This window comes from Heterocephalus glaber, unplaced genomic scaffold (assembly GCF_053883595.1).
Source record: "Heterocephalus glaber isolate CG9 unplaced genomic scaffold, H.glaber_assembly_v1.0 deba00001773, whole genome shotgun sequence".
NCBI lineage: Eukaryota > Metazoa > Chordata > Mammalia > Rodentia > Bathyergidae > Heterocephalus > Heterocephalus glaber.
In genome coordinates this window covers 90,734-108,656 of record NW_028258463.1, presented here as the reverse complement: position 1 = coordinate 108,656, position 17,923 = coordinate 90,734, and positions in this window count along the sequence as shown.

Genomic DNA, 17,923 nt, shown 5'->3' with positions numbered 1-17,923 from the left:
TAAGTTTTCACCAAGGATCTGTTTGCAAGAAGATCAGAGTCAAGGCATTTACAAAATCATTCCCAGTTCTTAATTCTTTTTTGGCAGTACCAGGGATTGATTGTAGGCCTTCACACTGAGTGGTATCCCCAGACTTTTCTGTTTATTTTGAGATAGTATCTTGCTTAGTTGCTCAAGTGGGACTTGAACTTGTGAGCTTCCTGCACCAGTCTCCCAAGGTGCTGGGATTACAGATGTGAGCCACCATGCTTGGCTTTACCTCTTTTCTTGAAATCCCAAGAACTGGGGTTTGGGGTTCTGAACAGAGAGGCATGACTGCACCATGTTCTGACTTTCCCAGCCATCCATGCAGCACTGTGTCACTGCTCTGTGTGTGTGTGTGTGTGTGTGTGTGTGTGTGTTCTGATCAAGATGGGGTTCTCAAGTGTGGGTTAGTGAGATAAGGGGAGACAGTGACTGCAGGGTTCAGGAAAGCAGTTTCTACTTTTTTCCACAAGAACTGTCCAAAAAGCAGCTCGCTCGCTCTCTGGAGAATGAACAAAGGTAAAGACAGCTTTGGTTGCTGCTGGCAATCATGTTGCAACTTTGAGGACTGAGTTTTAGAATGAAATCCATACAGTGAATGATAGTGGGGAGAGACAAAAAAAAAAACAACAGAGCAGATGAGCCAGACTTTCCAAAAGCCCACCCTACCTCAAATTTTTTTTACTGTTGCAGACCAGTGGGTTCTTTTTATTGTTTAAACCAGTTTGAGTTGTACTTGTTATTATAGTAAAAGCCATCCATCCTCCTGAGAATTCCAACAGCCTGGACTCTGTGCTGCAAGCTCAGGACAGGGAAACACCGACTGGTCTGAGAAGATTCTCCTCAGACGATGCATCACTATTTCGTGTGCGTATGTGTGTGTGGTCAGTCAAGTTCATCTTGCAGCGTCGGGAGAAGGGTCAGCAAAGGCCTTGCTAAAAGATGCCTCAAATAATGAATGTGATCCTTTGACAGCTTAAAGGGGCTAGGCTGCCAGATCCAGCCAAGACAGAAGTTCTTTGATGCCTAGTGGATCTGTGGAAAGGTCTCAGGGAGTCCTTGAAACCCTGTTGTGGTTCGTGTCTATATGTTCCCCTAAAGCCTCATGCGGTCATCGGGCTTTTTCAGAGGTGACTGAATCTAGAGTGTGTAATGCTGGATTAAGGGCATGTGATTACTAAACCGGTCCACTGATTGGTTTGGCATTGCCCTAATCCCAGTAGTCTTGGTAAGATAAAAAGGGCAGACAGACACTGTTAAGGTCCATTGTTGCCATTTCTAACTTCTGCCAGTCTGCCACGCCACCCTGACGTGGAGCCAGCCAACTATGGACTGAAACCTCTACAAACCTTTCCTCCTTTAACTTTGGGCGTCAGGTATTTTGTCTCACCAGGGAGAGAAAAGTAACTAAGAAATTGGGTACCACAGAAGTGGGTCATTGCTGTGATATTACCTGGCCAGGTGGCTCAAGAGCCTTTGAAACTGGCTTGTGGGAAGGGAAAGAGTTAGGAAAGGTTCAGAGATGCTGGCTGAAAAAGTAGAGCTGGAATGCCTTAGGCTGTACTGTATGGGAGAATCTAGTCAGAGCTCAGAAAACCAGAAGGTTGATAGAAATCTTGCCAGTAAAGACCAGGCCCAGGAGGTTTCTAATGGGAAAAAGGACTGCATTGGTTGCTGGACTCAACAATGTGTGTTATGCCTTGGCAGAAAGTTTGTCTGCATTTTGCTCCTGTCCAGAGACTGTGCCTGAGACTGAGACTAGGGGCAGTAGACTAATTAACCTGGCAGAAGAAATTTCACGGCAGTCTAATGTTGAGGCAGTGGCATGGCTAGTGTTGCGGGATTTTAGCCAGATAGTGGTTGAGAATCAAGACCAAAGACCCCAGCAGAATGATTTAAAATGTTTTGCGTTTGACCAGAAAGGAAGCTCCAGTGAAGGCATGGGCTGAAAAGATAGAACAGAGGAGATCTTGATGGCTGAGAAGGAACAGGAGAAAAGAAAAGATGGCCTGAGGGCATCACAGGAAGCAGCAGGACTCTATCCTTTGGAGTCTCAAAATTGCAAAAGTGAAAGACTTTGCTTTGAGAAGAGAGCCCCAGAGCACCATGTTCCAGAATGGTAGTGGCTTAGGGACGTTTTCTCTCAGGATTTGGTTCATAGGCGCTGGACCCCTCCAGACAACAGAAAAGGAAGCCTGGGGGCAGCTCCTGCTGGCAGCAGACTTTGGTGTTATCCATTTGGTGCTAGTTTTAGGCGCATGAGAAATGGAAGAGTTGTGGGGTCAGGAAGGCTTCTACCCAGATTTCAGAAGAAGCCTGGGAGGCCAGGGAGTCACCGTGCCCTTGAGAGGGCAGTGTGTGAAGCCGAAGGGGCACTGGAGACCCCAGAAGGTTGTAGAAACCAGGAATGTGGATCATCTGCCTGTACCACTCTGCAAGGAGGGAGCCAGCCCCATAGAGAAGCCATGAGACCTACAATCCTCTGCCCTGTGATATGGGCGGAGCCATCCAAGCCCTTTGGAGTTTACAACTTGCCACAGATTGCCAGGGATGCTGGTAGTAGAACTGTGGGATTTAATGTTTGCCCTGCTGGATTTTGGACTTGCTTTGGTCCCATTTCTTTGTATTCCATTTGTAACTTTTGGAATGGAAATGTCTATCTTGTGCCATTGAATGTTGGAAGTGTTTAACTTTCTTTTCATGTGTACAGGGGCTTGCAGGTAAGAGTTTGCCTTAAATCTCAGAGGAGACTTTGGACCTGGAATTTTCAGCAATGCTGAAAATGTTAGGACTTTGGGAACTCTTAGAGTTGGACTAAATGCCTTTTGCATAAAGGGATATGCATGAGTCTTTAGGGGGTCAGGGGTGCAATGTTATGGTTTGTGTCTAGATGTCCCCCCAAAGCCTCTTGTGGTCTTAGGGCTTTTTCAGAGGTGGCTGAATCTAGGGTTGTGATGATGGGATTAAGGGGATGTGATTACTAAACCAGGCCACCAACTGATTTGGCACCCCAGTAGTCAAGATAAAGGAGGCAGAAAGACACCATTAAGCTTCCCTTGTTGCTTTTGCTACTGTGTGGATACCATAAACTGTTTCTCCTCTGCAATGCCCCTCTGCCATGTACCACTCTGCCTTAGAGCCCAGTGATTATGGACCAAAACCTCTACATACTGTGAGCTAACTAAACCCTTTCCCCTGTAACTTTGGGTGTTGGATATTTTGCCTTAGCAATGTGAGAAAAGTAATTAAGACAAACCCTGAAACCAAATGTAGAATTTTGTGTGTATACATTTTTGCCAGGTTCAAAATGCAGGAATAGTTGCCCTATGCTTACATGGTATCCAGTTCTCTAACCCCCCTTCCCAGTTTTCCTTTATCATAAAGCAGGAATGATTATCTCTCATTGTTCTTACTCCCCAAAAGGATGAACAGCTGAAAGATCATAGATGACAAATAAGTCCATTAGATAGAAAAGTCTTCTCAAAATGATCAGAGAATGTTACTGGAGGGATTTCAGGGAGTGTGGCCTGAGACAGCAAGCCCACGTGAAAGTGAGGACACCCAAGAGTACAGGGAAGGAGGCAGACAAGAGTCACACTTGCCCTGTCTTAGAAAGTCCAGTGGCTATGTGGATAGACACGAATGTGTGCCCAGGTATGCCACAGACAGTGCGTTTAGCATTTGCATTGCCTGATGGTTTTCAACAGGCATTTCCATAATTGCCTCACTTAGTCCTCATATGGGTCATAAGAGTTGGGTGTCTCATATTCCTCCCCAGCTCCAGAGAGTGAAGTCCTGAGGGTCCCAATAAGTGGTATTCAGGTATTCTCTTTTCTCAGTGGTGAGCTGTTCCCTATATCAGTGGTTTTGAAACCTGGCTGATGCTTTAAAATGCTGAATTCTTGGCTCAGCTCCAGCTCTGGAAAAGATGATTTAATATGCATGGGGCAGGGCCTGGGAATTTGCACTTTTGGAAGCACCACAGGTGAATCTGGAGGCCACTGAGGTTTTGGCACAACTGTTCTACATAAAGAGTGCTGTGTGTGTGTTGCACACATATCCTCTTACAGGCAGACCTAGAAAACCTGTAAAATAGATAATATGTTTAGCATACTACTCTCCTCTTTAAGGGCTCTTTCTGCCCTTTGGTCATCCTTTGTGATGCCTCATAGTCCTTCTGCAAACCCCACATCAGATGGGCTTCAGGGGTTAGCCCATTTTAGGGGTGGTTACATGACACAGTGGACTCTCGGAGATGGGTGATACTTCAAGCTCATAAGTAGCAAATCTTTAATGGTGGAATTTCAGGCTTTAAGGCAGGGAAATGGAGGTGGGAGATGTTTTGGGGAGGGAAGATAGCTTACCACCTGTTATGGCTTGTGTCTAGATGTCCCCCCAAAGCTTCATGCAGTTGTAAGTGGAGCTTTTTCAGAGGTGGCAGGATCTAGTGTGTGTAACACTAGAACTGATTCTTGGTGCAATGCTAGTATCAAGGGCACCAGGATTAAGGGTGTGAGTGCTACCCGCCTTAAGTAGCCTGGATAAGATATAAGGAATAGAAAGAGCTGTGGTCATCCCTTGCTTGCTTGCTTGCTTTTGCTGTCTTCTGCCTGCCATGAGCTGTTTCTCTTCTGCAATGCCCCTATGCCAAGCCACCCTGCTTTGGAGCCAGCTGCTTATGGACTGAAACCTCTACAAACTGAGCTAAATAAACTTTCCCCCTTTAACTTTGAGTGTCAGGTATTTTGTCTCAGCAACAAGAAAAGTAACTAAGACACCACCCTATGGGGTGGCTGTGTATTTGCTTTGATAGGTCTTCACCACAGAACTTCCCCATGCTGTATCACCCAGTTATATGTATCCTGTACAAATGTTATAGCTGCAGAACTCTCAGAATGAAGAGCAAACATATAATGAGCAAGTGGAGTTTGTAGAGCATGCAACATTTTTAAGGGGAAAAATATGAATGCATTTTCAGCGTCAAGTCTCACCATGAGGCAGGCTCTTCAAGCTGGAAGAGAGGCATCCGGAAATACGGGTTTGTCATGGAAACACTGACAGGGCTTCAGCTGAGGGGCACTCACAGGTGCAGCCTGGAATGGTGCAGCCTCTCATGGCTTATTTACATCTCAGCCCACAGAATGAGTTCTCTTCTTGGTTTCTGGGCCCTGAATAGGCTGCAGCTTTCTGGGGATGAGCACAGGCAGGGTTGGGGGTTGGGGGTGTGTGTGTGGGTTGTCTTGCCAGGAAGGTGGGGGTTTTCAGACTTCTGGATCTGGTAATACAGAGGGTCTTAGGATTGGTTTCATATGTGGGAGAAAGGCTCCTAGAGGGAGTGGAGAGAAGAATGAGGTAAAAAAAAAAAAAAAAAGATGAAAGGAAGAGAGAAGAGGAAACATGGATTTTAAGTGCAAGGCACAGCCCAGTAAGCATACAGGCACCATAGGGGATAACCCCATGGGGAACCAAGGTTCTCCACATATTGCAGAGAAAGAAGCAGGCTGGTAGCACCCAGGTAAGGCCTTAGGACCACATCCTCGATCGGACCAGTGGTCAAGCAGCTTGAGGATTCGGAAGCTGCCCCTGAGCCCACCACTGTTGGTGATGCCAAGGCCATGGGGCTGGAAGCACAGATGTTCTCTTAACAAACTGTGAGAAGCTGGGAAGGCATTCGTGCTGAGAGAGCAGCACAGTAATCACCTTTAGGGCTGGCCACTGGGTCCTTGAAGATGCCAGTTCTTTGTTCTTCCCAACTGGGTCCCTAGAGTTGCCGCAGGAGCCAGAAAAGTGCATCAGATGCTTTATGGACCCGATGGGCTGGGCCAGAGAAGCTGGGGGAGGGGAGGGAAAGGGACAAGGTTGTCTGTGGGAAGTTTCCATTTGGTGGGGAAAGTGTGGTCCCTTAGGGGCTCCAAATCCAAACCAGTAGGGAGATAAGGGTTCTGCACACAAGGAAAAAGGCACACTGCATACATTCCAGGAGCTCACAACCTGTTTTTCTTACCTGGGCCACAGAGCTCTGACCAACCACCCTGGGAATGGAAGCCATCTACCCACCCTGGACTGTGGCGAGAGCTGGGGTGAGACTGGGACTCCCATCCCCATCCTGCAGGCCCACAGGGTTCCAGAAACAGCCTCCCCCGGCACGTTCTATCAGAGCCACCTGCTACGAGGGATGGCAGCTTTGGCCCAGCCCAGCACCTCTGTAGGGAGGCTCTCTGCAACCAGGGCTGTTCTGATCAGACCAGGGCCACTCCCCAGCTCCATCTGTCTTCTGCAACACGAATCCCACCTTTCTTTCCCCACCAGGAGCTTTGGGAGCTTGGAAGACATTCCAGCACTGCCTCTGACACGAATTTGCTGCTCAGTGCACCAGGTGATCAGAGCTGGCTCCTCTCTTTTCCCTCAGAGGTGTTGATAGTAACAGCAGCGACAAGCTGCCAAGTTGGCAGGAGAACGGACACTGTGCACTGCGGATGGAAGGGGGCGGGAGCAGCAAGTGGCAGAGGGCTGGTCCAGAATGTCAGTCTGTGTATCCTAAAATCCCAAGGGTCCCTCCAGCCTGGGCACCCAGTATCCTGCGAGGGAGACACTGTGACAGGAGGTGGAAGTTGTAGGGGAGGCCCAGGCTAGTGGTGGGGATGAGGCACTTGGGAGGCTTCTGCTTGGGCCTGGAGCCACCAGGCAGCCTGGCCCCACAGGGCAAGCCAGGCCTCAGGGACAGGATAGAGGTCCACCTTTGTTCTTGCTGCTGATGAAGAGGCCGTGGAGTTTCCAAACTAGAATGGTGCTGCCCTGGGAAGGTATCCATCCTGAGGATGCTTCCTCCTAAAGATAGGGACTTCGGGCTGGAGATTTAGCTCAGTGGCACTGCACCTGCCTTGCAAGCTCAAGGTCCTGAGTTCGATCCCAGGTACAAAAAAAAAAAAAAAAAAAAAATAGGGACCTCAAGGGGTACTTAGGAGGGCACTTATGCTCTGTCCATCAAATGGCCCTGGGGACCTTGTCAACTCATTCAGCTTCCTTGAGCCTCAGCGATTAACAATACCTACTGCAGACAGTTATGTAAGGATCCCACAAAACAATAGTAGCACAAACTTGTCTACTGCTTGCTTTCTACATGGCAGATACTGTGCTAAGCTTTATGTATGTGAATGCACTTAATCTCTAAACTATCAGGTGAGTACTATTAGCGCTCCCATTTTATTAATGAAGTAACTAAGGCACAGAGAGGTTAAGTGACTCACTCAAGATCATGCAGCTAGTGAGTAGCAAAGTTGGGGATTTGAACCCAGTCCTATGTTGCTGAGGCCATTGTTCCCAGCCCCTGCACAATCTGCCTTCACAGTGCACCCAAGCTCTGAAGACAGTGCCTGGCACAGAGTGAATGTTTACTAAGTGCTGGCTACCACCATGTCACCCCCTGAATAGTTCCAGCCAGGGGAGCCAGGCTCCTGGCATCTGCCCAAGGGATTCCCCGGCCCTAGGAGATCCATGTTCACTCTGCACTCCTTGCTCATCCTAGGAGCTGATGGAATTCCCAGTTCCGCCTGTGGAAGGCTAGCCGCTGGCTTTCCCTGCTTCTCCCCTCCTCTTCTCCCCTCCTCCCCACGGCAGAGCAGAGGAATTCTCAGCTTCCTCTAGTTACCTTCAGACTGCAAAGAAAACATAATCTGCTGTGTCTGCTGCCAGTTCCTCCTTGGTGACAGCCACAACTTATTTGCTCAGTGCCAGCCCCAGCCTGTGCTGTGGGTAGAGCCAGGAGCCTGGGTGCCCTCCTGGAGAGCCTGGGACAGTCACTTCAAGTCTGGGCCTGTCATTGAAGACCCATTTTGCTGTAAGAGCTGTGACTAAAAACAGCCACCATGTCACATTCATCATTCATAGATTCTCCTCTTCTCTCTCTCTCTGTCTCTCTCTCTCTCTCTGTCTCTGTCTCTCTCTCTCTCTCATTTTTTGAGACAGGATCTCACTATGTATTTCAGACTGGCATTGAACTTGAGATCCTCCTGCCTCAGCCTTTCAAGTGCTGGAATTACAGTCATGCAACAACATGCCCAGCTGAATTAATTTCTATTTCTAGGGTAGGAAATCCATTGTACTGACATGTCCCCATATTTAGAGGGTGAGGTCCATGACGACAGCCTTGCAAATTAATAACCAGCTTGACAAGCTCACTGAACTGTGTGCTACTGGCCACCCTTGTCTCTTGCCCGGTACCAGGCGGAGGATCCTATGCCACTTTCTGTGTGCCAGAGCCACCCCTTGTCGGCTGGGAGCTGGCCAGACCAGAGCCAGGTGCCTTGATTACTGACCGCTTCCTTGGCTGCATTCCTCCCTGGCCCAGTTAAACCTCAGGCCTCAGTGCTGGGGGAAAGTTGTTGCAGCAGGGCCATCTCTGTACAACACCGTTGCCTCACGTGTGCTGCACGGCATTGCCATGTGCTCAGTGCTGATCCACCTGACTTTTCTTCAGGTGAGCAGATGGATGGCAGGAGGTCAGGTGGGACTGGGACATGTGGGCTGAAGCCCTGCCATGGCTGACCCGGGAGGAAATGGAGTATTCTATATACTTAGAGAACAGAGAAAGCAAGGATATAGTATCTTCTAGTCAGAAACTTTTAATTAAAGGAATATTCAGTCCTCAGGGATCAGTTGGAACATGGCAATCAATAATTATGAACCAAGATGGCTGCCACAATTCAGCACCTCCTTTCTCCATGCTAACTACCCAAGGAGGCCCCAGACTCCTTAGGCACAGGAGCCTCCTCTGTCTGAGACAGGGAGGTGGAGGGGAAACTGAGGCACCAAGGCAGAGGAGAGGTGCTGAGGTGTTTCAAGGCACTCCCATAAGGCAGTTGTTCAGCACCACAGAGGGCTGACCACTGTCTTGATGTCTGGGGTCCAAAATGTTCAACTTGGTTTGTTGGAGAGTCCCTCTTTCCAGTGTTGTAGGAGAACATGAAAGGAAGCAATTACCTTCAGGTCAACTTGCTAGCACACAACCTGCTGTCTATAAAACAAATCACAAGGATCCTTGCCTCTCCACCCAGAAGAGCACTTTCTCTGTCAGACCTTGGGGGGCTCATTTACAGTCAGTGACAAGGCATCAGGGAGCAACTGCCTGCCTCCGGTTGATGATTCTGTTTGGTGCCAAGCAGGGGTCAGAAGACAGGCAGGAAATCAAGAGAGGTGAGATGCTTGGGGCAGGCTAAAAGGAGAGGGCAGAGTGTGCCAGGAGTTTGACAATAAAGGGAGGGCACGGTGAAGGGTGGGACACCTACCTGCCCAGGGGACTGGGAGAAAGGAAACTGCCAGGTGAGGGGTGCCTGCCTGGATGGGGCGGTGGGCAAGAGGACATTCCCCAGCCTTTGATCTCTGGGGATGGGGCACATGGAGGCCAGCACAGAGGCAGGGGGATGCCCAAGATGACCTGGGAGAGCTGCTTCCCTCTACAGGCCTCTGAAAGAAGCCAGAATGGGCAGGCAGAAGTGGGTCAAGGTTCAATTTTCCTGAAGAAGCCCTGGGCTGGAGACAGGATGCATTGACTCTTTACTTATTTATGAAGCTATCGATTATAATGCAGCATTTGCACAGGATCCTGAGGTAGCTTGAGTTGGGAGAAGGAAGTTAACTCCCTTTGCACTGAAGATGTGGGGTGCACACAGAGGCCACCTGCCTCTCTCCCTTCCTCCCTGCTCTCTCTTCTTTCTCTGCTCCTTCTGCAGCCTTTACAACTGCCACCCTGGGGAGTGGGGGCCACAGGTAGCTCCTCTAGTTTCCTCCTTTTTGAGGCCTGTCTGCTCTGTGTTTCTTCCAATATTCAGGCACATTCTAACACTCCAAATCCTGACAACCCAGCCAGTGCTTAATTTGAGTTCAGATGTTAGAATTCTGGGCTTTAAAAGGCCTCTTAGTGGATGCACATTGAGGCAATACTCTTAAGTGAAATAAATAGGACACACATGTGTAAATACCGAATAGTTTCTCTGGTGTGAGAAACTGAAAGTATAAATAAGGACTAAATGTATAATAGGTAATGTGAAATAGGAAGACAAGGGGCAAAGGGGAAGGAAGTGGGAGGGCTAGGGGAAAGGATAGAAGGGAATGGGATTAATATGAGAAAATGGAAAAATAGGAACAAAATCTTTGTAAATAGGGAGGAATGGAGGGGTTGAAGGGAGGCTGGGCAAGGGTGAAAAACAAGAACCAAGAGAGACTATGTAAAGGTGCAAATTTCCAATGATGAATGTCATTATATTGTATACCTAAAATGTACCAATTATTAGAATGAATAATCGACAATATAAAATGGGAAGAAAAGGTCCAAAGGGGTAGGGGTAGTGGGAGGGGCTGGGGAAAGGAAAGAAGGGAAAGGAAAAAATGATGAGAAATGGAAAAAATGGAAATAAAGTCTTTGTAAATAGGGAAGGGTGGAGGGGGTGAAGGGAGGGCTAGGAATGGAGAAAAAATAAGAACCAAGATGCATTATGTAAAGGTACAATTCCCAATGAGAAATGTAATTGTGTTGTATACCTACAATGTACCAATAAAAGAATTAAAAAAAAAAAAAAAAAGGCCTCTTAGATCCTCCCAGAAAACTCTTTTGTTTTACTAAGAAGGAACAGATCCAAGGGAAAGTGATTAGCCCAGAGTTGCACAAAATGAGACACACGACCCGAACAAGAATAGAGACTTCTTGATTTCCAGGAATTTGGCTCCTTTTTTTTTTTTCCTACCAGGGATTGAACTTAGGACCTTGTGCTTGCAAAGTAGGCGGTGGCACCACTGAGCTAAACCCCGGCCCTATATGGCTCCTCTTAATTCCTACTCTTCCTTCTCAGCTCGGAAGCCCTGGAGCCAGGATCTCGGAGACCCTTGCTCTCAGACTCTCTTCTCTGTTTTGTGTTTGATGAAGTCTTTGCTCTGTCTGCCTCACTTCCATACAGACTGAGGAGGTTCTGTCTAACCTCAGAGGAAAACTGAGGGCAGTGACAATGACCGTTATCCTGGTCACCCTCACCTGGCCTCACCACCCCTCTCATCTCCCTCCCCGTTGGCCACCTCTCCTGAGGTCTCTCTCAGCCTTCGTGCTTTACCTCTAGCCTTCTTGTGGGCAGAGATGCCATGTCTGCTAGTCCTTGTGAAAGGAAGTGGCTCTTCTCCTTTGGCCTTGGTTAGAAATAAACCTCTTCAGAGGGCTAGAATCTAGAACCACAACAAATCCCAAGGGGTGGCTCCCCAGTGTGGGACACCCTGCAATTTGGCTTCGCTGCATGCAGCTCTAAGGATGAGGGCCCTTGCCTGGGGCTAAGTGGGCACTCTGCCCTATCAAGTTGTCTGTGTTGTCACACCTCTCCTTAAGCTCAGTTTGGCTCTCCCCAGTGTTCCAGTTTTGTTTTGTTTTTGAAGTGCTGGAAAGTGAACCCAGGGCCTCATGCATGTTAGGCAAGTTCTCTACTACTGAGCTATGCTCCAGCCCTTATTTTCCAGGTTTAACTCTAACCCCATTTCCTGGCCGTTTCTCCTCTTTCTTCCTCTCTCCCAGGCTATATAGGAGCCAAAAGAATTTCATACAAGCCCTGTATTTTCTTCCTTTGTCCCATTAGTACCTTCCTGCTCCACATAGATAGACAGCTCATGGTATTTGCCAACTTTCCTTATAGCAGCTGACATTTCTTGAGCACCTAGTGTGAGCCAAACACTGTGCTTTAATTTTCCAATAACCTCAAAATTCTCCCCAATTTCCCTTAGGGTAGTAGCTATTAAATGGCAAAGTCAGGATTTGAACCCAGGCTTGTAGCCTCCAGGGTCTATATTCTCAGCCTCTATACTATATTACCTCATGAAATAACTGCCTTGCCAACATTACCATTCTCTTACCTAGGATTTTCAGTTTTCTCTTTCCTTTTTTTTGTTTTTGTTTGTTTTTTTGAGACAGGATCTCACCACATAGTTCAGGCTGGCTTTGAACTGATCTCAAGCCTCTCAAGTGCTGGGATCACAGGCATGTGCCACCACACCCTGAACTTTCCTTATCATATCACTTTTTAATTTTTATTCTAACTACTTAAATCATATTCCTTAATTTCCTTATTACACGGTGAGCTTTTCAAAAATAGGGATGCGGTCATATTTAGCATGTCCCCAACACCAAGCTCAGGCTAGCACAGGCAGGGTCCATTAATGTGTTTTGAATGAAGGAATGAACACATGGATCTAAATCACAGTGAGGTCTGAAGCTGCCTGCAGAGGAACCGGGGGTTAGAACTGGTTTTCCAGAAGGGCCCAGCCTCTCATTTCCATTTTCAAAGGCACCCTGGGAAAGGAAGGGAATGGAAGCAGTTCACAAGATGAGTGAGAGTAGCAACGAAAAGCCTGCGTGTGTTTGATTATAGCCTCTTCTGCTGGCTGCTGGTGGCAGTGGGCTAGGGAACGTGTTTGCAATTTCTTAGTTTGGGAACTGCAGGGACTACTGATTGCTTTGCTTGATCTGACATGGCTGTGAGAGACAGAGAAGGGGTTAATAAAACCTCTGAGTAGTGCAGGCCCAAGAGCAAGGCCCTCCAATGTGCATCCAATGCAAGACCCAGTTTGGAGCTAAGGGTGCAGCTCAGCAGCTGAGCACCTGCTCAGCATTTGTGAAGCCCTGGCATTGATCCCCAGGATCAAACTCAAACAAATAAACATGACCCAGTTTTGGTAAGGCAGAATAGGAATCTCACCATCTTTTCTGTGTTGGACCTTTCTGGGGCCAGTGACCCACCCCCATACACACTGTGGAGCAGCTCATGTCAAGGTGGTCTCTGGCTGGCCTAAGGACAGCATCGATCCACTGGGATCCCTTCCACGCTGAGAAGGGACAGCAAGTTCTAAGATGCAAGGTATTGGTCAGACCTGAAGTATGGATGTCTTCTGAAAAGGGTGTGTGTGTTCATGCTTGCTTGAGTGTGTCAGAAGCAGTGAGGGGAACCAAAATAGGACTGTGTTCCTTTCAGGGTGGCCCCACTTTCTCCAAGGCTATGTTCAAGACTCAGCTTTTCTGGTCCACATGTCGAACAGGCTGATCAGTCTCCTGGACCAGGCCTAGGAGGATGGTTTCTGGCTCTGCCTTGATGTAAACCCATCTTTGTAGACAGAAGGTGGGCTCTTGCTCACCACTGCCATCCTCTTTCTCAAACTTTGTGTTCATTTCCTACTAATTAAAACAGCAGCCTGGAAGCATTTGCCTTTACAGGGTACTTCTACTCTGATACTTACATTTTCAAAGCCCATATACATCCATTATCTCCTTCTGTTCTTACAACAGCTCCTTTGAGGTGCCAAAAACAATGGTTCTTTTTATTAGAGATGAGGAACTGAGATCCAAAGAGACTATGTGACTTGTTTTGAGTCACACAGCAAGTCAGCAATGGAGCCTCAGAGACCACACCCTGGCTTTCGCCCTTCTTCAGCTTTGGGTCCCTATATCTTCAAAGGAAATCTCCATGGCAAGGTTCACAGCTCACTGGTAACATCCTCATTAATTCTTCTGGTGGTAGGCAAGCAGCAAATCAAAACCAGTACCCTTCTTACCTTCTCCTGTTCACATTCTTCCTCCACTCTTACCATCCCTAACCTAGGAAGCTCATCTCTAGAAAGAATCTTCGGCTTCTCCTGAAGATGTTGGGGTGAGTGGCAGGATGTCTTCCTGGGAGAAGAGCAGTACCGTCTGAGCTTCTTGGGATAGAAAAAGGACCAGTGGTGGCCTGGGTCCCCATCAGTGGCCTGTGTAGGGCAGGAGCAGAGGTGAAGACAGGACATTGTGTGACAAGTTTTCCTTTGCCTTACCTCTGAGTTTCCAAGGTTTTTGGGGTTTTTTTGGTACCAGGGATCAAACTCGGGACCTTACACTTGTGATGCAGCTGGTGGCACCACTAAGCTAAATCCCCGGCCCCTGCCTTACCTGTGAGATTGGGAGCCTAATGGTTAGTGGGTGACCATCTCTATGAAACTTAGAAGTCAGCTAGTTTGGTCCTATCTTTCATGAGAAATGTTAGCTGGTTCTGGATATCATTCATTGATTCACTTAGTTATTCAGATATTCAAATCTGTTGATGGCTAACTATCAGGCAACCTTTGTTAGAGGTGCCAGGGAATCCATGGTGGCTAGGACAGGCAAGATTCTGATCAGTCTGAAAAAAAGACGTAGCCATTTGGGGGCAAGGTGGGGAAAGGGGCAGGCTAGAGAAGTAATGGGAGCTTAGAAAAGCAGGGTATCTGGAAAAGTCTCCCAAGGAAGGGGCACATCAAAGCAAAGCCTGGAAAGATGAGCAAACCATTACACAGGCCAAAGGGGGTTAAGAGTGTCCCAGGTACACAGAAGAGCATGTAGAAAGGCCCACAGACACACAGTACACTGAAGGACCTGGAGGAAGCACAGAGGGCTGGCATGTAACAAAAGGGCAGAAGGAGGAAGGAGGTGCTAAGAGATGAGGCTGGACTGGGTCAGGAAAGGCTCAAAAACCGTGTTGAGGGCCGGGGATTTAGCTTAGTGGTTCCAACGCCTGCCTCGCAAGTGCAAGGTCCCAAGTTTGATCCCCAGTACCAAAAAACCACCCCAAAAAACAAAAAAAACCATGTTGAGCAGAATGAACTTTAATCTAAAGGTACGATAAGCCACTGAAAAGTTTTAAAATGTGCAACACATTCAGATTTGTATTTTAGAAAAATATTCTTTGGTTTTGTATGGAGTGACGTTGTTCAATAGAAATATGAGAGCCACAAATGGGAGACACATGTCATTTAAAATTTTCTATGTAGCTACATAAAAAATGTAAAAAAAGAATGGATTCTGCCGTGTTATGATGTCCCAGAGGGGCCTCACCAAATGCCAAGCAGGTGCCAGGGCCAAGCTCTCGGACTTCCCAGCCTCAAGGACCAAGAACCAAAGAAAGTTTTATTCTTTATAATTTTTTAAATGTAAAAAGGGGCCCAGGGATTTGGCTCAGTAGCACTGCTCCTGCCTTGCAAGTGCAAGGTCCTGAGTTCGATCCCTGGTACAAAAAAAAAAAAAGAAACATTAGTGAAATTAATTTAAAATATCTTATTTAACCAAATATATAAAATGTTATATTTTAACATATATAATCAATATAGAAATATTAATATTTTGCTTTTTCATATTGATTCATCAAAATCTGATATATATTTCATACTAATAGCACATTTCAAATTTAACTAGCCACCTTCAGAATGCTGAATATCCATGTATGGATAGGGATACTGTGTTGGTCAATGCAGATATACAGAATGCATTTGAGGGGCAAGAATGAAGGTTGGGGGAACAGAGGTAAAGTTGTTGTAGTTGATCTAGAGGATGACAGTGGTTTGAGGCTTGAGACAGAGATTTCAGAGATATAGATCCCAGGCTTCTGCCTTGAACAACCATGAATTGCCTGGGCCATTAGGAGATGGAGAAGTCAGGAAAGATGGATCTTGGCTGAGTGGATGTGGTGGCTTTGAGATGCTCGTGGGGCCTCTATGGAAGAACTGTTTGATATTTTCTCTCCTCTCCACTTACTTGAATGGACACACGGCCACTCAGAGTAAAGACCATAGTGGTCAGTCTCCCTTGTAGCCATGTGTGGCCCTCTAAGTTCTGGCCAACAGGATATAGGTACACATAGTGTGAGTTCTGGGAAGTGTCTTTAAAGGCAAGGCATGCTCTCACTGCCTGCTCCTTCCTGCTGGAAGGAACAGCCTTACAGCATCCTGGGTCATGAGGTGAAAGCTGAGGGTTGAGAGTGGCAGAATAAAGCTGATCCAAGAGGATGGTGAGTTCAGGCTCAGACCTAGCAACTTAGCAATTTAGTAAAATCCTGTCTCAAAAAGGGGGGTGGGTGCGTGCTGGAGATGTAGCTTAATGCGAAGGCTACTAAATCCCAGTACTTAAAAAAAAGTGGCAGCATAGTAGAAAGATCCTGATTCTGAGACCCTGACAGTATTATATAGTCATTATACCTAATGCCTAGAGTTAAAGTCTCTAGATTTTTTTGTTTGTTTGTTTGTTTTTGTGGTACTAGGGATTGAACCTGAGCTACATCCCTAGCTCTTTTTTATTTTGAGTCAGGGTATCCCTAAATTGGCCAGGTGGAACTCAAACTTTATGATCCTCCTGCTTCAGCTTTCCAGAGTACTGACATCACAGGCCTGTGCCACCATACCCAGCTTGGACTCTTTGTCCAAAACAGAAACAAACATTGACTCTATTTGAACCACTATACATGGCATTTTCCTTTACTTATAGCTAGACTTAATTCCAATGAGTAGAGGTATTTCTGATGGCAGATCTTACAGGTCTAAAGGAGAGAGAAATCTAGGCAGGCTATCTGTAGATTTGAGAGTTACCAATCTATGAATGATCACTGAAGCCCTAGAAACATCTGATACCACCAAGGATGAAGAGAAAAGGATCTAGAACAGAACCCTAAGGAGCACCAACATTTAAAGGATGGGAAGAGGAAGAAGAGCCTGCAGAGGAGACTAGGAAGTGAGGTAGGAAGGAAGCTAGGGAAATTCTGTCCTATAGAAGCCAAAAGACACCACTCCCAATCTAGGAGTGATCAAAGCTGGAGAAGGCAGCCACATTTGCTGGCTCCTACAGGAGTGGATGGCACCATGGAGTCTGAAAACCTAACAAAGGGTTCTGTTGATGTTCTAAATTCTACTGGTAGTTGGCTTTTTGTGACTGTGACAAAATATCTGAGATAATTAACTTTTAGGGGGGAAAGATTTGCTTTAGCTCATGGTTTCAGAGGCTTCAGTCCATGATCACTTGGCCCTGCTGTTTTGGGCCTGTGGCATAACAGTACATTATGGCAAGAGTGAGTGATAGAAGAGGCCTGTTCATTTATCTCATGGTGAACAGGAATGAGAGAGAGAGAGAGCGAGAGAGAAAGAGAGGGAGAGGAGGAGAAGAAAGAGAAGGAGAAAGAAAAAAAGAGAGAGGGGAAGGAAGGCAGGAAGGAAAAAAGGAAGAAAAATAAAGAAGAAGGAGGAGAAGGGAGAGGGAGAGATAGGGATTCTGGTCTCAATAACCCTTTTAAGGGTGCACCCCCATGACCTAACTTCTTTCTACTAGGCCCCTCCTCTTGAAGTTTCCCCCACTCCCAGTAGCACCTTGGTCTGAGGACCAGTCCTTCAACGTGTGGGCCTCAAGATTCAAATGATTACACCTAGCAAGGTGCATCCTGTCACTCTCCTGCTCATAGCCCTTCCATGTATTCTCAGCTTCTCCAGGACAAGGATGTAGCTCCCTGGCCCATTCTTGGGGCTCTCTAGAGTCTGGCCCTGGGTTTTCCGTATAACCTGCTCTTTTATCCAGCACATGGTGTCCCTGTCAGGCCTGGCTCCCTACAGTTCCCTGCTTGGACTCATGTGCTTCTTTCTACTTCAATCCCCCCCCCCCCCCCATCCTACTCTCTTCTGTTCTCTGATTCTTCCAGGCAGACTGATTCTACCCTAAACCCCTGCCATGCTCACAGAGCATTTTACTCATTTTGGGTCACATTTAGTCTGACCTGTGTTAAGGTTGTGTATTTGTGTGACTCCTCAACTACCCCATGAGCTTGCAAAAGTCCAAGGCTGCTTCTAGCTATTCATCCCTGTCTCCCTTGCTACATTCCACAGAGCTTGATAAAGGTGTTTAAGGAATATTTATGCATATAGTGGAATTTTTACCCTTCACAGATACCAAACAATAGTGTGGTGGTCTATGATCTCTTTGTCATGTCACTGCAGGATAGACGTGATATAGGAGACACTAAAACAGAAATTCCTAGTTTAGAGGAAACCAGCCAAGATGTTGATTTTGAATCCAGATGCTAAAAGTAATAGTCTGAGTGTCTCCTAACCTGAT